General features: G+C 41.4%; 1 protein-coding gene across 4 annotated transcripts in view; it reads left to right on the top strand.

Annotated features, from left to right (window-relative positions):
• Positions 1-23,115, top strand: part of NOL4 (nucleolar protein 4) — a 250,034-nt gene that overhangs the window by 22,228 nt on the left and 204,691 nt on the right. The window contains exon 1 of one of the 4 annotated variants that reach the window (XM_045007421.1): positions 6,935-7,009. The exons of the other annotated variants lie outside the window; for them this stretch is intronic. The gene's annotated coding sequence lies outside the window, so the exon portion shown is untranslated. Of the gene's footprint in view, positions 1-6,934; positions 7,010-23,115 lie in introns of those variants that run through there. 4 annotated transcript variants of the gene reach the window in all.

Below are 23,115 nucleotides of genomic sequence, written 5' to 3' on the forward strand. Positions count from 1 at the left end.
GGTTTCTGTTAGGTGTAGCAAACTGTTCTATAGCATCCTCAATAATGGCCTGATTCTATGCTATTGAAGACAGCTGGAAAACTACCATTGTCTTCAATAGAGCAGAACTGAGACCCCAAATGATAATAAAATACCAGACCAATAACACCACAATCTATGAAAATCAAATTGGTTTCCTCTGTGAAGAAAAAAACAAAACAAAAACCAACCCACAGTATATTTATTCTAAAGACACCCAGAAAAAAATAGCAGAAGAGATCTGCTTTCTTTACAGACTTAATATAGCTTTAAAATAAATTGTTGCCAACTCTAGTGATCTTATTGTGAGTCTCATGATATATGCTGTTTTTCTTAAAGCCCCAGCTCCTGTAGGCAGGTTATTATGTGAAAATCTCAGATGTCATGGAGGAAAAAAAGGTGTGTAGCCCTTATGGTTGCAAAGTAAAGCTTGAAAATGTGACCTGACTGTACCCTAAAGGCTCAGAAACCAGAAGGCAATAAAAGGAAACCAAAATATATTATGTTATTAAAATCACATGATGTTTTGGGGCTTGAACCTTACTCGTAATTTTTAAATGCTTGAAGTTGACAGTGCAGAGCTTTTGACTAATTTTGGCACCTAGGATTGAACTGTAAATTGGTATAAAATAGAAATCATGGAAAAATATATGACTTAATTCAATCCATGTATGAATCCATCATATATAGGATAAAAATAACTATAATGGAAACAGAAACCATAAGCAAGGAGAAGTAAAACAGGGATGTAATCTCAGTGCAACACTTTCCAACATAAGATCTACTAACCCCTTTGAAAAACTCCCCAAACCTTGGACTCCAACTAAACAACTCAGAGATAAAAAGTTTACTGTAGGCTGATGCCCTGAAATACTGTCTCCTACACAAGATCTACAGTCTACAAGTCTACAAAGAAGCCTACATCAGCTAGAAACTTACTGCAATACATGGGCCCTCCAGGGTTAACCTGGAAAAAACAGAAAAAGCTTTAAACAAAACAGAATGAAATTTTATAACAGAGATGTGAAAATTGAACACTCCTTAAGTTACACATACCTGGGCCTCATATTAGATATGTCAGTGAACTTCAGGTTTGCTTTAAAAGCATTACAAGAAAAAAATTCTGTGGGCCTTATATTACATTAAGAAACCACTAGGTAGACACAGCACTCTAGTAAAACTACTGCTAAAAACATTCCATTCTGATGCCATCCCAACCAAAGCAGCAAACACTCCCTCTACTGCAAAGTTTCAGAGGATCAAACATTAAACCTAAATGAAAGTATGATCTATAGACTTCCACACTCTGGGCTGCATAATTCTCTCTCTGTGAAAGAAACAACCTCACACAAAATGCTCAAGATGCTAGAACAATACTCAGACCATCAGTAACAAAGCATTGTGAAGAATAAATATATAGACAACAACAGGCTAGCCTTCTCACTCTGTCATGGTAGCAGACTACCTCACTACAGTGAAATGTGCACAGCTCAGGCAAACTCTCACCAAATACCGAATCAGTGACCATAAACTAGAAGTAGAAACAGGAAGACACAAGGAACAGTCCAAATTGAAAGAGGAGGGTCTGAACGACCAATGTAATAGAGATGGAGTGATGCTTCCTACTTCAACATCCAAAATATGAGCAAGTTTGGGAAAGATATTTCAACAAATTATCAGGAATCATAAATTTTTTTATCAAAAAGCATTGAGGGGAAAACAAAACAAACACAAATTAAATTAAATAAAAACAAAAAACCCAAACAAACCCTGACCCAGGGAGACAGATTTTGCAGATGGAACTGTTCAGCGTAGTAACCTGCCAGCAGATCACTTGAAGTCACCATTAAAAAAGTACAAAACCAGGATCAGGAATGAACTCTGATGACAAATGAACACATGGGATAAAACCCTAGACACAGAACAACGTCACATCCTGAGCAGTTTGTACCTGCCATTTACAGATACCTAAGTGGGGGGGGGTCTATTTTTTTTGCCCTGGGAATATTTGTACAGCTTGGCATACCAATAAAGTATTATTAAATCAAACTGAATTTGATTTTACAGATACACACACTAACAGGAACACAGACACAGACACAGACACATATACACACACTCATGCATACACACTAATAACAGAGCTGCGGCTGCTCCTGCTGTCTCCCTGGCAAACAAGCCTCTAAGATACTCCTCCTTCCCTCCTCCCCCATTTAAGGCAGCCCTGTAAGTCGTTTCTGTTTGATGAGAAATAACCATATCTTTTCCTTTTGAAGACACTGCACTGAAGCCCAAACTACAATATTGCAATAATCCATCACAGGAGAACAAAGTAAAGAAGGGCTAATCTACACTGACCAGTGAATATGTGCTAGCATTTTTCCTACTGAACCACACTTCCCCAGCCAGCATAGAGAGGGCTTGAAATTTCCCTGGTCAGTGCAGCTGATTTGGGTAGGAAGTATGGTTCATGAGAAAAATAACCTGTTTTCATTAGCCATTCAGAGCCTTACATTCTGTAGGTGCTGCACATGCTCCATTCACGTAGCTAACCTCATCCAAAGATGCTAGTGCTGCTGAGCATTTCTGGATGTGTGAGTATTGTGTTTGTTATGAAAGGCAGAAAAATGACTGTTTTGACAGCAGCTGTGGACATGGACAGCCATGATACTAGCCCTTCATATTAGCAGGATGGTCTTGCAGTACATTCTCCACAGACTCTTGTGTTACCAGCCCTGACTTCTATCAAGAGAGCCTGTCAGATGAAATTTTGGTCCAAAATTAACTTTGTAAAAAGTAAGGTTTTATAAAACCTAAGACATATAGAAACATGTCCACAGCTGGGGGTGGGTAAGTGGGTGTTTGTTTTTTAAATACCACAACAAAACATCACTAATAATGTGGTAGAGAAAGTAACTGTAAACAAAACTGAAACTAACTTAATATGTTACCACTGTCTAAGCTGAGAGAAATGCAAAATTATTTTTACTATTACACCTCTATCCCGATATAATGCCACCCGATATAACACAAATTGGGATGTAATGCGGTAAAGCAGCGCTCCGGGGGGGCCGGGGCTGCGCGCTCCGCAAAGCAAATCAAGTTTGATATAATGCGGTTTCACCTATAACGTGGTAAGATTTTTTTGGCTCCCGAGGACAGTGTTATATGAGGTAGAGGTGTATTTGTGTTTGTATTAGAGTTGCCACCTACTCAGGTTTTTCCAGGATTCTCCCTTTTTTGCGGTAGCTTTCCTAGGAAAGTGCCCAGTACACACTGCTAGCTGTGCAGTTTTATGAGTTCAGGGTAATCCTGGGTGTTCCATTTTTTTGTATCTCAGAGGTGGCAACCCTAGACTTTGTACTGCTGTAGCAGCCAACGACCCCAGTCAGGATCAAGGCCCCATTGTGCTAGGCACTGCACAAACACAGAATAAGAGTCAGTTCCTGAAGAAGGCATTTATATGTAAACAAAGAGCATAAATAGTGAGAACACAAATTGGATTTTTTAATTTTTTCCATTTTAAGTAATCTAAGGGGTTATACACGTATGTTTGTTTACAAGAGATGGCATTTAAAGTAACTGCTCCTTTAACACTAAAGTTTGTGAGCGAACCCCCACATTACTCTAGTGTAGGCACACATACAGTGGCCTTTCTTTATTCCTCTGCACGGTGCAGACTGCACCTGATCTGGTGGAGAGCCAGAGCTAACAAATGATATGTCCCTGCTTCTCTGGAAGCAGAGCCAGTTTTTAGAGAGTTTGGGAGGACAATGCAGTCAGATCCATAGCTTATTAAAATCAATGGGTGTCTTTAATGGGCTTTGAATCATGCCCTTGTTCTCAAAGAAGTGGGGACCAGGGTCTCCACAACCTGACCTCCCCAAGAAGAGAGAGTTTTGGCAGCTGGAGGAGCTGACTAGAGGAAGGGAGCTCCCCTACAATCAGGACTTATATTGAAAAGATGTGGAGGAGCTGAGGGTTTGGTCCTCTATTCCTGCAATTAGCTTTCTCCAGCATCACAGAGGCCCTTGCTAACTGTTCCTCCAGTGGGTGTGATCTGGAGAGGCAGAGAGGTCGTATTATCTGCATGTGCCCTAGAGGGTGTTGGTGTGGTCTCTAGCTTCTCACTTAACAACATTCAGGACTGGTAACACAGCTAACTACAAAGCTTTTGTGGTAGGCTGTTGCTATAGACTCAGCCTAATATTTTACATTTATATCTATTGGATTGTGGAGTACTTTCCCAAGGGAAGAGGAGAAAGCCGCATCATGTGAGTTATTTAAAACAAAACTGGATAAAGCACAAAATAATACACACTAGGAAAAAATCTTTCATTATCAGGGGATGGACTAGATGACCTGATAATTTTTTTCCACCTCTAATATCTCTGATTATAATGCACCTTTATCTCAAGGGATCCCACAACATATCACAGACTATAAACTAGAAAATGAAACCACCTCTGGGGCAGCTGGCTGTAGCCAGCAGTCAGCCTGCACATATGTTGTACAATAATGAGGAAAAGGGGAAACATTATTATATTTTCTTAATACAGCTGGTGTACACAGAGGAATGAAAAAGTGGGTAAGTCACCAAATGCTGTGGTACTAAGGCTCAACTGTGGATGTGATTCATTGTGGTTTATTAGGAGACAGGGAAACAAGTTCCAGTGAAACCTCTAATAAGTTACTATGTTGTATTTAGAACATGCTTTAATCCTAACTCTTTGTTTCAGATTGGTTCATTTTATAATGCACAATAACAGTTAGAGAATACAGTGGCACCCTATAGACTAATAGAAGTATTGGAGCATAAGCTTTCGTGGATGAATATCCACTTCGTCAGACGCATGACGGTGCGTCTGATTAATTGGGTATTCACCCACGAAAGCTTATGCTCCAATACTTCTGTTAGTCTATAAGGTGCCACAGGACTCTTTGTTGCTTTTTAAAGATCCAGACTAACACGGCTACCCCTTTGATACTTAAAGAATAGAAAACTTTCTTCCTTTTTACATAAAGAGAGAAAAAATGCAACAAAGGTCCCTGCTGCAGGAAAAAAAATGTGAACACAGAATTTGGTTCATGCTCAGTTAGAGCACAGAACACTGCTAATAACAGTTATGAAGATCCTTACCATGTGCAAGTTAACTGTTGCAGAAATAAAAGAATAATCATTAATCTTAATTGTACAGGAGCAAGCTATTTCATCTAAATCTTTGCGTTGGATTAATTGACTATGCCTTAAATATATTGGAATAAACCCATTCCATGCATTAGTAAACACAAGGGAATAAATAGAATAGGACAGGAGGGTTTGCACAAGTGTGATTAGTAATAGAGCTCACTTTTGTAGGAAATGCTCGGATTTCTTTCTTTTTTTTCTGATTTCAACATCAAAACAACATTCTTAACAGAAATAATTGCATTCAGAGCCCTGCTTTTGTGATCAATGGCATCTATTCATCTTAGATATCAGATTGCAATCAAATACTGTAAATTAAAAAGGAAAGTTTTTACAGTAGTATCCCTCTCAATTTAGGCTTTGATAAATGTGGGAACCAGTGTGGACCAAAGATCTGAAAAGAGGAACTGAAAGCATGGAGTTACTGAATTTTTATTGCTAATTGTGATTTAGAAGCACATTTTGATTCCCAGCCCTCAAATAAGTGGTGCCTGAACATGCCTGAGAAGATGCACATAGCCCCCGTGGAAGGTGCAAACTGTAAATCTGTTAAAGCTCTGAAAGAAGTCATGGACTTGGATTACAGGAAGAGTATCAGATAGACTGAGGGGAGGGAGGAGTAACTGGGAAAAATGTGGTGGAAAAAGCACATTTTATCTTATTGCTTACAGAAGCAGTGCCCAATTCTGCTCCCCTTACTCATGCAAGTATAGTAGTCTCCTTGCTTTCACTATGGAAGTGTTTGCTTTCACTATGACTACTCACAAGTAAGGCAGGAAAGATTTCTGTCCTTATTGCACAGATTAAAAAGAAGGCAGATGGGTTTTATTTAAAAAAAAAAACCTGGGTCCATTCGGTCTTCAAAATAATTTTGAAAAATAGCTCAGGGTAGCCCCAGAGGGAGCGGAGCCCCAGAGAGTGGAACACGGGCCCCGCACGGCAGCACCTTGCCCTGTATGGCCCCACTGCTGCTGCTGCTGCTGGCTGCCCTGCTTCAGTCCCTGGGTGGCTTGGGCCACTTCGCGCAGCCCCAGCTGTGGCACTGGGTGGCGGCCACCCTGCGGCACCTGCAGGCGGCTCCGTGTGCCCAGCGGGGTGGCCCCCAGCCTGAGTATCCCCCACTTGGAGTCTGCCTGGCCCAGCCACAAGGTGCGGGCACTGCTCCCCCGCGGCGCAAACCGCAGCGGCCCCAGGGCGCCCCCCCATGCACGATGCCCTGCTACTGCCAGGGCCGGCTCTAGGCTTTTGCTGCCAGAAGCAAAAAAAAAAAAGATGGCCGGAATGCGCCCCTGAAAATGTGCTGCCCCAAGCACATGCTTGGTTTGCTGGTGCCTAGAGCCGGCCCTGCTTATAGGTTCACTTTTTCAATCACTGCCTCATAATGGATTTTCTCTTAGATCTTCTTTAGCTATTTGGTTCTTCACATCAATGGCTGTAGTAAAAATTAATTGGAAAAATAAGGATATGTGCCATGGCTGATAATTTCTCCTGAGCAAAGCCCTGCTAACACTGACTTCAGTGCAGGAGCAGCATGTTACAGCTGAATGGTGAAAGGTGCTCTCCATCTGCAGATGTCAGGCTCCTAAAGATCATGCTGGTCAGGACTGAACATATGGTGGAGCAGTGTTTTTCTAATCTTGGTTCTGCTGGCAAGGATTGGCCTGTTAGTGCTGTAGACTTTGTTTACAGTGGGGGAGGGGAAAGAAGAGCAAGGGAGGGAGAGTTGGAATAAACGGTTTGAACAGTCCCAATTGTCCCTTCATCACAGAAACACAGGCTTTGTCGTCTACATTGGCTTGTTGTGTAAGTCATCCATTTGGGAGGAATAGATTTGATTGCTTCTGCCCTTGCAAACTGAACTGCTGTTGTAAGAGAAATAAAAATAAAAGATGATTTGTCCTTTGAATTATGGAAATATAATTTAGTCAGGCAAAAAAGACCCAAGTAACTCTTAAAAACCACCAGACCAGTTTACTTTAGAGCACTTTATTTCTCAAAAATGGATCTTCACACGAACAAAATATAGAATCCACCTTTCAAAACAAAAAGCAGCCAGCAAGTTTAGTGTTTTGTGAAAGGTGTCAGCCCCACAGCCCCAGAGACCAAACTGCTCTATCCACACTACAAGGAACAGCAGGTGCAGTGCCAGTGCAAGCCCCCACCTAGCGCCCTGCTCATGTGTCTCAACCCCTTCCTGCAGGGTAAGTCAGTCTAGTCAGCTCTACCCAAGAGTATGGTGCATATTGGTGGTTTGGTCAGGAGATTGGGGCACGGATGAGTGCCGCTGTGCTCTGGTGATTCCTGGCCCCTTTGCCATTGCAGCTCGGTGTGATTTACTGTATCTGCTCTGAGTTGCACTAGGGCCTGAATCAGCCCCTGGTTGGCCCAAGAATCAAGGGTTTGTAAAGGTGATGTAATGCCGCTTATGTCTCCTCATCTGATTCTACCATTAGGTGCACCAGGCACAGCATCAGTTCAGTTTAAGATTTGGCTCTTCATCTCTCTGCTGAGATTGCTAACGAGGGTGCCAATTAATGGTTTGTTGCAGCAGTGGTTTTGCTGATGGAGACAGCTGCCCATTGGGAGCTGTGCTAAGACCATGAACCCGTTACTTATAGGCCACTGAAAGGCGGTCACAGAATCATAGATGGAAGAGATTAGGCAACCCAGTCCATCCCCCGCCAGTAAAGGATTGTTCCTTACAGCATGTCAGGTAGTAACAACTTGCAGGAACAACAAACCTAGACAAAATTTGAACCAGTGATCTAGAGCAGTGCTTCTCGAGCTATCTGATGTGGCGGACCGGCAATTTTTTTTCCCAATGTGCCAGGGACCAGTGTCATATTATTATCCTGTTTGATGCTCTTATGAGGAAACTCGCCACGGACCGGCAGCCGATGGCTCGCAGACCGGCACCGGTCCACGGACCACCACTTTGAGAAGCACTGATCTAGAGGCAAGTGCTCTATATCCTGCTGGCAGGTTCCTGATCCTTCCTGACTTTTCAGAGTTTTCTATAATTTAGCCAGGATTATTTTTAAGTAATTTAATTTTGGTTTTTGAGTTTTGTTACTGAGCTGTGTTGATTTATGGCCGTGGAATTCTCCTGGAACCCAATTATAATATGTGGATCTTGGTTTATTCATATCACGTTATTTATTAAAAATGTTCCTTCTGGGAACATGCTTACATCTGAGGTTATGAGTATTTGGAAAATAATTAAAAAACACACATTTAATTTCACTAGCAGCACTTTGGAGTAAGGAGTTCTCATGTAAACTTTGCTTCAGTGTTAGGTTACTTTTGGCATGCTGTAGTTGCATTTCATATGTCTGAAAAAAGGTGGCATTATAAATCTATGTTGCTTTCTGCTAGTGCATGATTACCTGTAATGTACAGCTTGCTTTAAAATCTAACAGGTTAGCTGTTAAATTTTGTTGAGTGAAAATGTAACTAGTAGGTTTTTTATTACTTTTCAGTAATCTGGAGCAAATAATTAATAGCAAGATTACAGGACCAGAGACTATAGTCTTCTTTTGAACCCATACATGCATGCACATGCACACACACACACATACATATATATCCCTAACCATCCTCAGCAGGAATAGATGCAATTGCTTTACTACAATAACCTACTTAGGGGAAAAGAAATATCTCACTATCACTACATGTACTACAGATACAGCGAACTGGCAGTTTCAAGGTAGGGAAAAGCATTAAATTAAAAGAAGATTTTCCTTATATTTGGATTTTTGATAGTCTTAAAATAAAACGTAAGTGAATTTAATGCTGTGAAAGGTATTGAATTGCCAGCACTGGGAGCTGAAGTTCTCTATGCTCAGAATATATAAAGCATTAGTGGTGGCAGCAGGAGCTGACCCAGCCAGACTCTTTCTAGAACTGAAAGTGTACTTTCCTGTCCAAACGTAATCAGTTCTTGGCCTACCCACTGATGTGTCACTCATGAAATTCTTTAAGTACCTGTTTGCAGCTTAAGTGATGATAATTACCATACAAGGCAACTTGAAGAGCAAAAAGTTGTTCTGGCCTGTGAAAAATGAGTTTAGAGTGTTTTGATGCTAATATTTCTACCCATTCGTGGGGACCTCCAGTATTTCTGATTTGTTGTCCTCCTGCCTCCTGGGTTAGCCAGAGAGCATCCTCACTTTTTTTCTTGTTTGAAGATAATATATACGTGACAGGGTTACCATCACCCTCATACTTGTTTGAATGTTTTTCAGTTTTTGTCACCTTCCTGTTAGTAGAAGCTTGTGTTTTATGGGTAGCGTGATACTTAACCCTATATCTACTTATATTTCTGGACATGAATAACACACTATCGTAGCCCTACAAACTTATGTCAGTATAATTACACTGCTCTGCAGTGTGGAAAATCCACCCCCCTGAGTGACATAGTTATACCGACCCAATTCCTGATGGGAAACTTATGTCAGCATAACTACATTGCTCTGCAGTGTACTCCACCTAGCTTTTGGGCAGGTGGAGTACCTATGCCAAAAGGAGAAGCTCTCCCATTGGCGTAGGCAGTGTCATCACTAAGTGTGAAAGCGCTGGTAGGCAGACCCTGATTGGGGTCAATTTTTTCACACTTTCTGCATGTTTCATGGTGAAACAGAAGTCTTGGCAACAACAGGTGCATAAAAGTACAGACTTTTGTTTCGTAAACCAGGTCTACACTACAGTCTTATGCCGGCAGAGCTATGCTGGTCACGGGTGTGGTGAGGTGTAGTCTCTCACTGATGTAGCAATGCTGGCAAAGCCCCTACTGTAGACACAGTTATACCAAAATAACTCCAGTAATACAAATATTAATAAATAATAAATCTGTGTTTTTGATGATAAAACTTATTTCATTTATGGGGGCTGGAATAAACTATACTGGAAAAAGCACAGATTTGCTGGTATATTCTACATCTGGTACAGTATACTGGTATGGCTACACTCACAAAAGTATCCCTAGTGTAGACCAGGCCTTTGTATTCACACAGCTATGAAAAACTATTGTAAAAGTTGTTCACAGCCAGGCAAATCCTCCTATGTCATCAATAAAAAGAAGCAAATGCCTCAAAACATTGCTCATAATATTTGCTCAAACAAACCTTTCAGATTGATTTTGGCTGTGTTATACTCCCTTCAATTTCTGTTTTTCTAGCCGACAAATTTTCTAGCAGAAATGTTTGCAGTCACAGCAGATTTGAAGTGACTATTAGAAAATATTCTAATATTTCTGAGTGTAACTCAGAAAATTGCTTTCAAAATCAAAATTTGAGTATTCCCACTAGAAACCAGATTCTAAGATTTGCTGTCTCTCAGGGAACAAAAAACAATACGCTGTGACTAATATGTCCAATACAAACTAGCCAATGCTTTTCAGATTTCAAATATAGAATATTCAAACAAATTGTTAACAATAATTATTTTCCAGAATAATTTTAATAATGAATGTATTGATGAAAATCACAGACAGTACAGTTTGGGATAATGTACTATTCTGGATGACGAAAACACAAAATTTGTTGAATCCTCTCAGATTTAGAATTTAAATAAGAAAAATATTCCCTTTACAGAATGAGGTAGGGGCATATTGTGAGAGCAGCCAAGGATCCTCATGATCTGTAGGGCCATGGAGTAGCAGTAGTGAAGGAATCAAGCCTGCCCACCCTGTCCATGAAGGCTGCCGTCTCAGTGGAAATGATATACACATGCTTCATTGATTCCAAAGCCAGAAGGGACCACTGAGATCTTTTCAGCTGATCTCCTGGAATGTAACACAGGACATAGAGCTTGCCCAAAATAATTCCTAGAACAGATCTTTTTTGAAAAACATCCAGTCTTGATTTAAAAATTGTCAGTGATGGAAAATCCACCACAACACTTGGCAAATTGTTCCAATACTTAATTGGTCTCACTGTTAAAAATTAATGCTTTATTTACAGTCTGATTTTGCCTAGTTTCAATTTCCAACTATTGGGTCATGTTACACCTTTCTCTCTAGATGGAAGAATCCATTATCAAATATTTGTTCCCCATGTTGGTATTTTTAGACTGTTCTCAAGTCACCCTTTAATCTTCTCTAGGTTAAGCTAAATAGATTGAGCTCTTAGAGTTTATCACAATAAGTCATGCTGTCTACTCCTGTAGTTATTTTCATTGCTCTTCTCTGAACCCTCTCCAGTCTATCAACATTTTTCTTGAATTGTGAGCCCCGGAACTGGACACAGTATTCCAGCAGCGGTTGCACCAGTGCCAAAACCAGAGGTAAAATAACCTCTCTACTCCTACTTGAGATTCACCTATTTACGCATCAGGATAAAATCAGCCCTTTTGGCCACAATGCCATGTTCAGATAATTACCCACTACAAACCCCAAATCTTTTTCAGAATCACTGGTTACCAGGATAGAGTCCCCCATTATGTAAGTAGGGCCTACAATCTTTGTTCCTAGATGTATACATTGACATTTAGCCATATTAAAATGCATATTGTTTGCTTGTACCAGTTTACCAAGCAATCCAGATTGCTCCGTATCAGTGACCTGTCCTCTTCATTATTTCTCACTCCAAGTTCTTGTGTCATCTGCAAACTTTAGCAGTGATGATTTTATGTTTTCTTCCAGGTCATTAATGTCAAAAATGTTCCAGGTTTCAGATGTTAAATAGTGTAGGGCCAAGAACCAATCCCTGTGGGACTTGACTAGAAACATACTGGTTTGATGAACATTCCTTGTTTTCAATTACATGTTCAGACCTTTTGTTTAGCCAAATTTGAATCAATTTAATGTTTGCCATTTTAATTTTATATCTTTCTATTTTTTTAAATAAAAATGTTGTGTGATAACAAGTCAAATGTCTTATAGCAGTGTTTCCCAAACTTGAGACGCTGCTTGTGTAGGGAAAGCCCCTGGCGGGCCAGGCCGGTTTGTTTACCTGCCGCTTCTGCAGGTCCGGCCAATCGCAGCTCCCACTGGCCGCGGTTTGCTGCTCCAGGCCAATGGGAGCTGCGGGAAGCGGCACGGGCCGAGAGACGTACTGGCTGCTGCTTCCAGCAGCTCCCATTGGCCTGGAGCAGCGAACCGCGGCCAGTGGGAGCCGCGATTGGCCGGACTTGCGGACACAGCAGGTAAACAAACCAGCCCGGCCTGTCAGGGGCTTTCCCTACACAAGTGGCGTCCCAAGTTTGGGAAACACTGTCTTATAAAAATCTAAAGAATCCTGTGGCACCTTATAGACTAACAGACGTTTTGGAGCATGAGCTTTCGTGGGTGAATGTTTCATGCGGACACAGCAGGTAAACAAACCAGCCCAGCCCGTCAGGGGCTTTCCCTACACAAGTGGCATCCCAAGTTTGGGAAACACTGTCTTATAAAAATCTAAAGAATCCTATGGCACCTTATAGACTAACAGACATTTTGGAGCATGAGCTTTCGTGGGTGAATACCCACTTCGTCGGATGACTTGCATCCAATGAAGTGGGTATTCACCCACGAAAGCCCATGCTCCAAAACGTCTGTTAGTCTATAAGGTGCCACAGGATTCTTTGCTGCTTTTACTGATCCAGACTAACACGGCTACCCCTCTGATACATAAAAATCTAAGAATATGATGTCAACATTATTACCTTTATCAACCAAACTTGTAATCTCATCAAAAAAAGAGATCTAGTTAGTTTGACAGGATCTATTTTACATAAACCCATGTTGATTGGCATCAATTATATAGCCTTTCTTTAGTTCTTTATTAATTAAGTCCCATATCAGCCACTCCATTATTTTCCCTGGGATCAATGTCAGACTGACAGGCCTATAAACACCTGGATCATCCCATTTACCCTGTTTAAATATTAGCACAATATTAGCTTTCTTCCAGACTTCTGGAACTTCTTCAGTGCTCCAGCAATTAATGGTCCAGCGAATTCCTCAGCTAGCACTCTGAAAACTCTTGGATGTATGTTATTCATACCTGTGGAGTTAAAAATGTCTAACTTTAGTAGCTGCTGTTTAATATCCTCCTTAAATGGTAGTGGAATGGAAAGAGTATTATCATATCATCTGTTTTTTCCCCAAATGCAGAACAAAAATGTGTATTGAACACTTCTTCCTTTTCTGCATTATTATTGATAATTCTACCATTTACATCTAGTAATCAGCCAGTACAATTATTAGGATTCTTTTTGTTCCTAGTATACTTAAAAAATTCCTTCTTACTGTCCTTAAATCTGCTATCCCTTTGCTTCCCTTATCAATTTCTACAGTCCCTATCTTCTGATTTATTTTCATTACTATCAATGTCCCCTTTCCTCCATATTATTTTTTATAGCTTGTCAAAAGGGGGGGTTGGGTCAGAGACCGTCAATACTGCCTCGCAGCAATACTCTGGACTATGTCAGTGGCTGTGTCACCCAGTGGCAGGAGTCACTGGCTGCTTTGCCTACCGGCTGTAGTCAGTGGCTGGGGATAGAGGAACCCAGGTCCTTCCTGCTTCACAGGGTTCCAACTCAGGGCCCAAAGAAACAATAACTCAAAGTGTGCGGACTACGGGGTGGATGCCAATACCTGCTTCCTGGGTCACTTCCTACTGCGGCTTTGTTTCCTCTGCTGGTGCCACTGGTCTGTCTTGTAGTCCCCCTGGAGTTTGCTCAGGTCACTCTCAAAAGGGTCTCCTTCTGTCTGTGGCAGCTCATCGTCTTCAGCTTCCACGATTGAAGGGTCTGTGGCAGCTTGACCATAAGGCGTGGTCTCAGCTGCTTGGAGCCTCACCAGCTTCTCTGCAGGAGGCTGCGACACCCAACTGCTCTTCTGCTCAGTCCATCCAGACTGAGTTGAGCTGCTCCCTTTTGAGCTCTGCCTCTGCTGTGAGCATGCCCAGCAGGAGCGGTGGGGTGTGCCGTCTTGTGTCCAGAGCAACTCCTCAACTCTCGCTTAATCAGTGTGGAGTTTGTCCACCCCGTCACATAGCTTCCATCATTTCCCCTCTAAGCCATGTTGCTTCTTTTCTTGCCTTCTAATTCTAGCTTCAGTTTAATTGCAATTATCCCATCCTCATCACTATGTATGATTTATTTTATTCATGGGCTTATCATTCTTGTGTTAAACATGCTAAGGCAATATAGTTCTGTACATAGCACACAGAGATATACAATTTGCTCCCTCTCTCTGCTAGAGAAACAAAGAAAGAAAAAGAGACAGACCATGTAATAAGAAATACTGGCATTGAATGGTGAAAGTGTAACCTGATATTTAAACAGGTTAAGCACTAGCTAAGTATTGAAATATACAACAGATCCCCTGTGGACCCATCAGTCTGGAGATTATTCACCACAAACAACATCATATCCTATGCACATTTAAAAATATCATTCTTTTTACTAAAGAGGCTGGGGGCTTCCTTAGGCTGGTGCAGGTCAGCCCCAAATATTAATCTGTGACTTGTGCTGTGATCATGTTACCCCGACTGCTACTCTGTGGCTTTCCTCCAGAATGGTCTGTGTAAAGCTTCAAGCACCAGCTATCTAAGGGCTGGTCTCCACAACCAGGGAGATCAATGCTGCTGCCATTGATGCAGCAGAGATCGATTTAGTGGGTCTAGCTAAATCGATGGCAGAGCACTCACTGGTCAACCCCACCTCACTGAGAACAGTAAGGGAAGTCAACCGGAGAGCATCTCCCATCGACTCAGTGCCATGAAGACACTGGGGTAGGTCGACCTAAGCTACGTTGACTCCAGTTACATTATTCACGTAGCTGGAGTAGCATAACTTAGGTCGACTTACCCCTGTAGTGAAAACAAGCCCTAAGAGTAGGAACAGCAGGCTTTAGTGCTTAGTTGGACAAAATCAATTGTTACGTTGTTTGGAGCTATCCATCTATCTTTAAAAGTAGTGGATAAACTCAAGCCAAGGCTCTGCTGGAAATGTTTCACCTTTCACAGAATCTTTTACACTATCCTCCATCCTTCAAGGCTTTGAGGTTGGTTTGAGAGAAGTTCTTCAGTCTCAAGACCATATTCCTAGTAACCATCTGCTTCTCCCTTCCCCATTTAGTTTTACTACAAGACATGAGGGTGACTGGATAGGTTCCTCATTTCCTATCTAAGACCCCTTTCTGCATCAACTTGACTGACAATGTGATAGTTCTGTCTTTCATCCCCACTCCTAGGGATGACAAAGAAAAAGTTTCTGCATACCCAACATATAAATGTTACTTGAATATCTACTTAAACTGAACTGTGGAGGCCAATGTATCAGGCCATTCAGTACAGAAGCCAAGAAGGCTGCATAAGATTGTAAGGATACTATGAAGTAAGTGTGGTATTGCATCTGTAGGACCTATGTTGCTAAAGGCAAAGCTCCTCCCCTATTCTATCAGAAGATCATTGTACCAGAATACTATTCTTTGCATGGAGAGAAAGGGGACATGTTTCCTCATAAGAACATAAGAACATAAGAAAGGCCGTACCGGGTCAGACCAAAGGTCCATCTAGCCCAGTATCTGTCTACCGACAGTGGCCAATGCCAGGTGCCCCTGAGGGAGTGAACCTAACAGGCAATGATCAAGTGATCTCTCTCCTGCCATCCATCTCCATCCTCTGTCGAACAGAGGCTAGGGACACCATTCTTACCCATCCTGGCTAATAGCCATTTATGGACTTAGCCACCATGAATTTATCCAGTCCCCTTTTAAACATTGTTATAGTCCTAGCCTTCACAACCTCCTCAGGTAAGGAGTTCCACAAGTTGACTGTGCGCTGCGTGAAGAAGAACTTCCTTTTATTTGTTTTAAACCTGCTGCCTATTAATTTCATTTGGTGACCCCTAGTTCTTGTATTATGGGAATAAGTAAATAACTTTTCCTTATCCACTTTCTCAACATCACTCATGATTTTATATACCTCTATCATGTCCCCCCTTAGTCTTCTCTTTTCCAAGCTGAAGAGTCCTAGCCTCTTTAATCTTTCCTCGTATGGGACCCTCTCTAAACCCCTAAGCATTTTAATTGCCCTTTTCTGAACCTTTTCTAGTGCTAAAATATCTTTTTTGAGGTGAGGAGACCACATCTGTACACAGTATTCGAGATGTGGGCGTACCATGGAGTTATATAAGGGCAATAATATATTCTTAGTCTTATTCTCTATCCCCTTTTTAATGATTCCTAACATCCTGTTTGCTTTTTTGACCGCCTCTGCACATTGCGTGGACATCTTCAGAGAACTATCCACGATGACGGCAAGATCTTTTTCCTGACTCGTTGTACCTAAATTAGCCCCCATCATGTTGTATGTATAGTTGGGGTTATTTTTTCCAATGTGCATTACTTTACATTTATCCACATTAAATTTCATTTGCCATTTTGTTGCCCAATCACTTAGTTTTGTGAGATCTTTTTGAAGTTCTTCACAATCTGCTTTGGTCTTAACTATCTTGAGCAGTTTATCCCTCACTGAAGCTCTGCAGTACTGCAATCTCACATCTACAGAATTCAACAGAGTTACACTGATTCCCACCAGATGATGATCTCATCCAAAATGTACAGGTGTCTGTGATCACTACCTGGTAAGATGGGTTCTGTATGCACCAGTTAAGTAAAATCTCAGACTTATCTCAGGTGGCTCTTAGCATTCACCCCTATTGTTCTTGTGTCAGAGTATTGCTTTGGGAGTTCCCCTTCTTCAGGACTGGACCAGGAGACATAGGAGGAAGGGATTTTTAGTTAATCTGATTTGGTTTCTCCTAGTCCCTGTTGGGTCCATTCAGATATCTCCATATAGAGCCAGAAAACATTCTTCCACTTGAGGCTTTTATATAAATCCTTTAAAAACAAAACACAACAAAACATTAAACTTTTAATGTAATCAAGCTTGTGTTGTTTATATTTAATCTCTTATCTGTATGGCATGTGAATTAACAATAAAGGTTGCTCATTTTATCTCACTTGATTTCTCTTTATTTTCTTGACTTGTTTTCACAATTTGTTTGATTTGTTCACTTATCAGTTTATTCTGTGTGGATTTTATGGTTCAGGAAGTTTCAGAAACTGGATTCCTCAGATTAAATTGACCCTTTATATGGGCCTGACAGAGTAAATGTCTGATTTTCCTCTCTCCATCTGCTGGTAGAAGGAGATATTACTCATCCAGACTGAAGCAGTGGGGAAATGCAGAAACTATACATTAGAGTAGGTAAATTTCCCTTTTAATGCTATATATACTTTCTATTAGGAACTGGTTGGAGACCATCAGTTTATTTCACTTAGACTACTAAATGCTTGCTATCAAATGGAAATAACTTTAGATCACTTACAGATCTGGACTGAACAGAAAAGAATAATGTAGATGTTCAATACTATGTATACTATTACTAATTCCCCGTGACATTTATTCTCTGAAGTGTACAGTATTTTGAACTATGCTGAAAAGGTTGTGGTTAGGATTCCTGGTACTGCAGATTGATGTGCTGATGCAAGATGGAGATTTGTTAATTTAGGATGGTGCAAGACACCCTTCTGAATGGTTGTCAGTTCTTATACCTATTAGTATTTTTTTTAATATTTACTGATAGAGCAGATGAATGGAGGATCATATAGCATGGTTTTCAACATGTTCACCATTTTAAAGGTTTTTCTGAAGGCAGGTGTACTATGCTCCTTCTTTACATGCACTACAATTACCTTCTACTAATAATTACAATATATTTACAATATTAAGTATAGGAAATCGTAAAACTAATTAAACATTTGCATATGACTACAGCAGATGTCACCAGGTTGTGCTGTTAAACATAGTTTAACAAGTTCTTTTTCTTAGTGTTCAAGCAGTGTTCAGTCTTCTGAAGAAATGCTGTATTGTTAGTTTGGTGATGTTTTTCTTTTTGAACGAACTGTTGCAAACAGCAACAGAGTTTTCTCTTTGCCTTAATCTAACAAGTGTCGATTTTTGGTGCCGAGTAACTTCCTGGAAACTGGGTACTAGTCTTGGGCTGATATTAGTGAAAGAGGGGTTTGTCTGCTTGCCACTTGTGATTACCTCTGTTCAAGGACTGGTATATGTAGTGTAAATGAAACAAATTGCACCAAGAATACATCCAGACTCCATGTTTCTGATTTCTCCTCTAACTGGAAACCCAATCTGCAGGGCCTCAAAATCTGATGCCTCTCAGCAGAGGGGCAGCTATACATTGGCTGGTTTAACTTGGCTGCTCTCATAAACTAGTGGGGGGTCAGAATAATTTTAGATATACTTTCTGCTGCATTCACAGTAACACCATGTTTGTGTGTAATTTATATCTTGTAATAAAAATAGTTATGTTGATTGCTGTTGATATCTACTCATTATGTGTTGTAGATGCTACTGTTTTTGGTGTTTTACAGCAGAGGTTTTTATGGACTTACACAAGTTTTTATAGATCAATTAATCTACTTTTTCCCCTTTTATTTAGATCCATCATCCATCATTTAGTTTTATAGGAATGTTTTTCAAACACTGTAAAGATTCTGATAGTCATATTCAAGCCTGAAGAGAATGTTTTATTAGGCTAATTTCCCCCAAGAAATTTAAACAAGAATGTGAAACTTTTTGGGGTTACCTAAGGTAAATCTAGAGCAGGTGGAGGGTCTGGGACTCCTCAGCAGCCCAGGCTCCCTGAGTGGCTCTTACTACTGCCTGTACTGGCTTCTGGCTTGGCCAGGGAGCAGGACCTCTGGGGGAGAGGAGGAGGGGCCTCATGGCAAAGTGCGGGAAGGGGCTGGTGCTGCCGTGATCCTCAGGCGGGCGCAGAGTGGCCCCTCAGGGAATCTGGGACAAATGCTGTCCCCGAGTCATTCAGCCAGGGACTTGAACTCCGCATTGTAGGACAGTCCCGCCTGATTCAGGACGGATGGACACCCTAGGTGAATCACTACCACCTGCTTACAGATTGTGAGAGCTTTATCTGTGCCAACTAAGGGCTGCCACCGGCAACACAAACACTCTGCTCTGGGCTCCAGGAATCCCACTCATTCTCTCTGCAGGCTAGCAATTTATACACTCCACTTTATTACACGTGAGTGCCCGGTCCCGTCTTTCCAAAGTGTACACTGATCCACTACCTCCATGGAAGCAGTGCACCCCAATTTACTGGCTTCATCCCTGTTCAACAACTTTCCTTTCACAGGCACTTAGATGTATCTATACCAAATTGAAGTTTATTTAACAAAGTTTCAGTTACAGATTCACATAAAAGAAAGTAGAAAGGTTACAAGTAAAAGAAAAATATAAAATGCAAACTATAGCCTATTCTTATTAACAGGTTACTTTCCTGTCTGATAAGGATTTTCACACCCAATGGTCAGTCCTTACAGCGCTTGTCCAGTACAGAGGGCTCGGATCCACTTTTCACAAGACATTTCCACTGGCAGACTGTTGCTTCCCTAATGGATAACATTCGTGCCCTTTTTCCTTCTCGAATACAGTCTCAGACTTTTGTCTTTGTCAGTGCTCAAGTCTGCATCTGTCCCAGAGTGTAAACAGGGCTGGGCTGAATCCATAGATATCAGTTGTTCTCAGTGTTGATTGAGTCAGTTCTGAGACCCACCCTGGCTCAGGTGTCAAGTTTCATTTCCATCTGTTTTGGAAGCCATTGTTCTACATGTTACACATCTACAAATGTTTTCCATACAAACATCCTGCAATAACCATGACAACCAGCTATTTGTTTAACATTTGGTAGAGGCCACACACAACCCCCTTGGTGAAATATTTAGAAGATGGTGGAACACAGATGTAATATATCTGCCAGGGCATGGCTGGGGGTATCTGGGCATGGCTGTGTCACAAAGAGATTGCACTGTTGTTCTCAAGCTAGGAGCTACATACACTTTTGTTTCATTGGCTTTGATTTTAAAGACATTAAAATGCTGTTCCACTATAAAAAGAGATTGTGTTAAAATGGCACCTTTTTACAGAATAGATCTTTTCCCATCTACATTCAGCATCATAGCTGTCCACTTGTGACTTTTTTTTTGTACTCCTGTCAGTCTGGCAGAGCCCACATAGGTTAAGGAGATTGAACTAGGTTTTCTTTCTCCTTGTATGTGTTATCAACCAAATTGTTCACAAAGTTCCAATGAGCCAACTGAAGAAAATGTGGGTTACGTAGGTGGCTCCAAATCATTAGTTTAACCAGCAGAACCTTTATTACTGGTGATATGTAAGAAACTAAAAACCCAAGGTGACTGTCAGAGTTAAGATTGAGTCTGTAGGGTTGTTAGTTAGAGAAAACATCTATTTACTTGTAGCCTGAGCACATTAGCTTGGGAAATCACGGTGAGATAATAAACATGGACTCCTACAATGCAATTTTTAATGGATAAAATTTTCAAAAGCACCTACGTGGCTTAGGAGCCTAAGTCCCATTGACTTTCAATGAGATTTTGGTTCCTAAGTACCTACATCACTTTGAAAATGGAATTTAGGCTCCTAAGTCATCTAGGCACTTTTGGAAAAATGTACCCAAAATCAACTTTCAAAGTAGAACTGGACTTTCATGTATTTAACAAATTGTAATATTGTGAGAAAAACATGATGGGATGGCACGGGGCAGCAAAGAACTTGGGATAGCCGGTGTCCACTTCAAAACTGTTATGTTCTGGATGGAAATTTTGGGCCTTAACAGCCCCTCTGCTTTTTCCTGATTGAACTTGGAGAATTGGGAGATCATGGTCTCTATTTTGCACTGTACTGTCAAAATCTTTAAAGCCACTTTATCATCCTTCAAGTTACTCATCAAAACTCACCTCTGCTGTAATTCATACATGAAGCTGCGGTTTGATAATGACCAGGCAGGTGAAGAGCTAATTATACTGCTCCTGAGTGGCTAAGAACTGCTCACATTCTATTATTTTTGTTACCCCTAATCCCAACTCCCACTCTCCATGATGGCTTGCTTGTTTGTCTTATCTACCTGTTATGACTTGCCTTTTAGGTTGCAAACTCTTTGGAGCAAGGCTTGTCAGTGTATCTTTGTACAGCACCTAGTAGAATGAGCCCCTGTCCTGCCTGGGCTATAGGTATTGCCACACTATAAATGTTAAATAATAGTACTGTCTTCATATTAAACAGTGTGTATCATTTATACTGACTGCCCCGATTTTGAAAGTTTGCCCTGATTCTCTGGTGTCTGAATAAGAAGTAGTATAATGCCTGGTTCAGAGTGGTGGGGAGGCTTTCCTTTCCTGTTTTTTTGAAAGGAGAGTGTGGGCAACTTATAAAAAGACCACACTGCAGACACCAAAAGCACCAAAATACATTTTCTCACAACAGTTTCTTCTCCCAGCTTATTCTTGGAACACCTTTCTGATGCTGTCAGCTATGGTGATGTAGCACCTCTGTTTTCAAATTAATATTGCCGTAATGCATTTATCTTTAATTACAAGAGAACACCCCTCTAGGCTATTTCCTAACAATACTCATTAGGAAGAAACAGATTAAGTCCTTACCAGTTAATCAACACCACAAACTTTAGTGTTCTGAAAACTACATGAAATAACACTATCACCATAATAAGAGTGCGTGAAAGCGTTAGGGAATCCACAGTGCTTTTTGGCTGGTGAAAAGGTAATGATTAGAGATGGGCCCGAGGAGCTGCAGAGTTTCAGATGCACACATCTCCAGGTTTAGGGTTGTTCAAATCTGGGGTTTGTGTTGGGTCCATCTCTAGTCAGGATTTTAAATGTATAATAGGAGGGACAGCTTTGAAGCACATTGCGTAGAACCGAGAAACCCATTGGAGCCAATGTAAGTGTTTTATGATCCTTGAGTGGGAAGTGCTATAGAAATGCAAAACATTTGTGTAAACCATGAGATGAATCCATTCATGAAATTTGTTGAAAATAAAATAAGAAGATAAGTGGGATAGAATAAAAAAGAACAAATCAAACATTAAAATATATTTATTCATATCTAGCAGGCTTTCAAGAATAGATTGGCAAGAATTTATTAGTGGTGGATTGCAGCTTGAAGTGATAGTGCAGCAATTGTCTATTCAATTCTCATCTTTGGCCTTTATTTGGTAACAACACCAGAACTTAAAGTGTTTTGTTACAAATGGGCCAACGTAAACCTGTTCCATAGTAGCATTAAACATAGTAGTAATAATAGTATAATGTTAACATGTTAAGTTTTGAAAGCATTTTTTACATGAAATACACATCGAGGATTAGGAGGCACTGTTGCCTCTGGAGGCCTAAATTCAAATTCTGTTTTGGCTCATGAGTAGGGGCAGCCCCACGGATCAGCGCACCAAGCGCGTGCCTGAGGCGGCAAGCCGCGGGTGGGGGGCGGCCTGCCGGTTGCCGTGAGGGCAGCAGTCAGGCTGCCTTCAGCGGCATGCCTGCGGGAGGTGCTCTGGTCCCGCGGTTTAGGCGGCAATTCGGCGGCAGGTATGCCAAAGGCGCGGGACTGGCGGACCTCCTGCAGGCATGCTGCCGAATTTGCATTACCAGCGGACGTCCCGCAGGCATGCCGCTGAATCCACGTTACCAGCGGACCTCCTGCAGGCGCACTGCCGAATCCGCGTTACCAGCGGACCTCCCGCAGGCATGCCGCTGAATCTGCGTTACCAGCGGACCTCCTGCAGGCACGCCGCCGAATCCGCGTTACCAGCGGACCTCCCGCAGGCATGCCACCGAAAGCGGCCTGATTGCCGTGTTTGGGGCAGCAAAATACATAGAGCTTCCCCTGCTCATGAGTGAAAATGAATTAGCTGTTCTCATCCTAGTCCACACCCGCTTGTATCATATCACCAAACCCAGCCTGCTCATGAGATTGCTAGCCTAGAAAACCAGGAATAGTGCCACTCAGGACTGATGCTCACTGGCAGGGTTGTAGGGAGAAACTTGTGCAAGCCCTGCCTGCACT

Source organism: Mauremys mutica, chromosome 2 (genome assembly GCF_020497125.1).
Source record: "Mauremys mutica isolate MM-2020 ecotype Southern chromosome 2, ASM2049712v1, whole genome shotgun sequence".
Taxonomy (NCBI): Eukaryota; Metazoa; Chordata; order Testudines; family Geoemydidae; genus Mauremys; species Mauremys mutica.